Source organism: Pinus tabuliformis, chromosome 5_1, assembly GCF_031772625.1.
Source record: "Pinus tabuliformis cultivar Carrire ecotype Pingquan chromosome 5_1, CPIR1, whole genome shotgun sequence".
Classification (NCBI taxonomy): domain Eukaryota; kingdom Viridiplantae; phylum Streptophyta; class Pinopsida; order Pinales; family Pinaceae; genus Pinus; species Pinus tabuliformis.
Window position 1 is genome coordinate 130,648,273 of NC_142305.1, and position 4,822 is coordinate 130,653,094.

General features: G+C 38.8%; 1 pseudogene; it reads left to right on the forward strand.

The window, feature by feature from the left end:
• The first annotated feature begins 3,875 nt into the window (after positions 1 to 3,875).
• Positions 3,876 to 4,385, forward strand: LOC149163769 (cytochrome P450 71AU50 pseudogene; annotated as a pseudogene).
• The last annotated feature ends 437 nt before the right edge of the window (positions 4,386 to 4,822 follow it).

A 4,822-nucleotide genomic window follows, 5' to 3' on the forward strand; every position in this document is an offset into this window, starting at 1 on the left:
CTTTTACCACAGTCATCTGTACAATGAAATTCCAGAGGAAAAAAGGAATAGAGAAACGTTTATGATTTATAATGATAAGAAGTATATGTGTAGACGAGAAAAGGATCTACATCAAGTCCTATACTGTTAAAACCATTGGGCAATATAGACAATTGCGCGTTAATAGTTGCGAGAATCATAAAAGTGTCTTAAAGTAAACAACTAGTGTGGACTGTTGGAGGAGGAGACCGGTGTAAAATGGATAAAACATTTTTGGTCCAAGCAAGTATAATCACTTGATCGGTATGAACTACCTTTTTATACATATATATGAGTGTTAACTAAATAATTTTGCCGCAAAATAATTGGGAAAAAAAAAATTGAAAATGTACACAGAGTGAAGTATCTATAGAGATAGGAAAGGGGGGTAAAAGATTGAGAACCCTATAGTACATAATGCAGAATATATAGTGAATTGGTAATTGGTATATTTGAGGAAGTCGTTTGAGCATACTTAATGATAACGTTATCAAATTTGGATGAGAAAATAAAAGGCTTAAGATTACAAATATATATGTGTATGTGTGAATTTGAGTTTAATTGAAGTTATATTAGTGGTTAGTGGGAATGGTTGAAATCCTTTTTACCAATTCAAACATTAGAAAATGTTATGGAAGACATTGTTAGCGATGACAATTAAAAATAAAACATATATGAGAACAGTGTAACTCAAGTATGAAAAAGTCCAATGCAATAATACCAGGCTAAAAATAGTAAATTGGAATTTAGAACTGATAATCATTGGGTAGTTAACACACACATGGCAAAGACAAATATGAAAGATAATCAGGAGAGTACATTTTTTATTAACAAATTATATACATTTATAGTACATGGTTTGACCGTTAGGTCCCACATCCCAAGGTCTCTTGGACTTCCTTAGTCTATTCCACTTCCACACTAACCCATAGACGATTAGGTGTCCAACATTCCCCCCCTTAATCCGAAGAGTTATGTATGAGTCCAAGAAGAGCGTTGCAATACAAAATGTGCAAAAAATGCATGGCAGCACTAGGCTGAATGTGCTCTCTGAAATGTTGGTTAAAGGGCGGTGGTTTAAGGATGACCACCAACACTGGCATGCTTAGCGCAATTCCTAGAACTCTTCCAAAACTAGCAAGAAGTTGAAGTCATCTGCTAGAGGAAGTGCTCCTATTATTTTGAAGAGGGAAACCTTCAACCAATAAAGGGAGGTCTCACCCTGCATAAAAGGGAGAACTTCAACCTGAAAAGGGAAGTCTCAACCTGTGATGGTTTAAGGATGACCAACAACTCTGGAATGCTTAATGCAATTCCTAGAACTCTTCTGAATCTGGCAAGAAGATGAAGTCTTCTGCTAGAGGAAGTGTCCCCAACTCTATTCTTGGAATTCTTCCGAAACTGGCAAAACACTGAAGTCTTCTGCTAGAGGAAGTGTCCCAGATTCTTTGAAAAGGCATTACCAACTAAAAGCATGCTCAGGGCATCTTTGTCTCTGGCTACAACTTTGAAACTGGTGTGGCAGGTTGTGGCTCAGGCTCGCTTGATGTGGCTTTGAAGTTTGTAGATGACCATCATTTCCCCCCTTGTCAGATACAAGGTGAAATGATGGAGAAAAATCAACTGCAACACTGTTCAATACTCTGGAACAAGTTCGGAAATGTGACTGAAATATCTTCTTGGTTGTTGATGCCCATTGCCAAGAAGCGATCCATCCAAGATGAATATTTGTTCTTGCAGGAGGTTTGTTTCTGAAGCATCTATTTGAAGAATGACTAGTTTTATGACAGTACTTACATGGATGAAGATCAAAATAGTGATAGTTCAGATAGCCAACTCGGTCACAGTGTTGGCATTTCACAATCTGTTGTGGCTGTTGTGGAAGAGAACCAGAATCTGAAACAGCTGAAGGTGAACTGTCATGAGGAGCAAGTGAAAATGAATCGTCCTGAAGAAATCCAACACTTTGAAATTGGATTGGTTTGGAGTAGTCTGAAATATGAAAGGACAAGTCCTTGTCATATCCAAGACCAGTTCTATGCTTGTTATGAACAAGCTCTTCCCAAGGTCTGATGATGGGCTTGGGAGGTGCACGTTGAACTTCTGTGTCTGCTTGTAACCTTGCTGCTTTATTGCGTACTAAATCTGAATGAACTGTAACATTATTGTCTTGTTGTTTATGGGAGTCTGTTTCAATCTTCTGAACAGAAACAGGTTCAGAATGATGACTCCACTACTGTAATTCTTCCTGCTGCAGTTGAGATTCAAGCTACAAAAAATCAATCTGTTCTTGTGCATATTGTAGACATATCTGAATTTCAAAGAGAGAGTCTTTGTTGATTTCAACTATGTTTTCGACACTAGAATGTATTTGTGTATTCAGTAACTCTAATACTCCATAAAGTCTTCCCATTTTATCAACAAATCAAACTCTGTTAAATACAGTTATTTCAAAGATATTAGAAGTTGCTCCAATTTCTATTTGCACCAGGTTTTGGCTGAAGGGTGAAATTATACAACTTTTGGAGTAAGGGGATAACTTCTATATACTTTAATACTCTACGAGAACTTCAACACTGAACACAAAAACTATAATGAGTTTTAAATACAATGCCACAACTGGGGCAGCAGCAACTACAAACTTGCTTGGATCCTTCAAATACTCCTTCACTTTCTCGGCCAGTGGAAAAGAATAGTCAAGTTCAATAGCGACTGCTAATACATTCTTGTAACCATTGATGATAGCATGTGGAACAGCTGCAATTGTGGGATAACAGATCGCCAGAGAAAGAGTTGTACATAATCTCATAAACTGCAAAGTTGAAAGCACATAAGAAGCGCCTTACATTTGCTAATTTTGAAATGGCAGATGATGAAGTGCTCACCCTCGAAACCCTGGGGTGAAACTTTGTTACAAGTTTTTCCAAAACAAGTGCTTACAATATCATCAATTTCTTCATATAAAATAAGCAAGACTATAGTGAATGGCACTCAAAAAAACACTCAAAAACTTAGCACATTTAGGAGGACATCTCTGTCAGCCCTTACAGGAAATAATCATCTTTTCTCCACGAAATGAAACTATTGATCTTCAGTTCAGCAGCGAGCAATGAAACAATACTCATATATACACCACGGCCTCATGGGTTTCACATAACCAACACATCCTCTTCAACAAAAATGACCAACGCATATTCTTTCACCATTTAATATATGTATCAAACTTATTAAAAGTTCATACCACCGAACCAAGCACAGATCTCTTTAAAAAACAAGTTCCTTAACATATTTCAGTCTTCAAAAGTCAACATACCTTAACCATTCAACACATTCAATTTTTGCATTGGAATTTTACACAGTTAAACACGACAACATCACTATCCAACACTCAAGTACCTCTGGTTCAAGTGAAAAGCTTAACGTTGGACGAGTGGTAATAAAATCTAGTCAACCTTCACGTAGAGCAGAGCACAGTCCAAGCAAACATCGCAATGGAACAACCATTTCCATTCCACCATTAAACATTGCATATACAGTTCAAATGCACAGTGCAGAGGTAAGAATCATGTGGCACAATTTTCACACACTAGTCAACAAAGAATGTAAGAATCAAAGGATGTTATAAGGCAGGTTTTGTTGGAGCAGGAACCTGATGACAGTATTAGTAGGCCCGGACAAGAGATTGCTTCAAATTATCCAAATTCCCTACACGTTGATTTTATGCAAACACAGAATGGCGCGCATGATCGAAGTAATGGTGGTGAAGAAATTGGAGATTTGGAACTCAAACCTTCTAATAATGAAAACGACCAATTTCTTCGTGACCTTTTCGCAACAATCGACTCATTTTGTGATTGATGGATGTAGGAATAGAGTGGGCAATGTCCGAATTGTTGAGGAACCCACCAGTGATCCAGAAGCGTAAGGATGAGCTGCAATGTGTTGTTGGAATGGGGCGCATGGTGCGTGAATATGATCTTCATCGCCTCCCTTATTTACAAGTTGTGGTGAGAGAAACGCTTAGACTCCATCCACCAGCTCTGATTGCCATTCCCCACTTTTCCGAAGAAGCCTGCAATGTGTTAGGCTATGAAATCCCCAGAAACACTCTTGTTTTGGTGAACGAGTGGGCTATAGGAAGGAACCCAAAGTCATGGGAGGATCCAAAGCGGTTCATGCCCGAGAGATTGATGCAAGATAGCTTTGTGGATGAAAAAGTTAAGAATTTTGAGCGGATGCCATTCAGAGACGATACCACTGAGCCAATGGAGGGTCAAAAGGCCGACTATTCGGAGGGTCGACTGTTTGTAGGGCCGACTGTGGGGAGACAAAATTGCTGCGAGCATAACGGTGCTATGGATTCATAAAATGTGTGATTGTCGGGGACAGAGAAATGCAGAGGAATGTGATTCTGTTGTGCATTTAATAGCATTCAACACAACATTCCACAACATTCAACACCACAATATTCACGCCAATGATACACAGCATTCCACGCTAGTGATACACAACGTATGCAACGGAAATGAGTATGGAGACCGACTGTTCATCGAATATGGGTGGAGATGAATCGTTTACCCAACAACGTTTGGGCCAACATTCAGGCAGGGAATATAAAATGCATATGATGCGAAAATTATATGCAGAATGAGCAGCTGACATTGCCAGAGCAATCCAATCGCAGCAAAAGAAGTAACGTTCAGTGTCGGACAGCGCTTAGTAATGTGATTTGCTTGTGCCTTACACTACAACACTGGCCTGGCATGGCTGACAAAACTAAATGTTATAACCATGAATATACCAG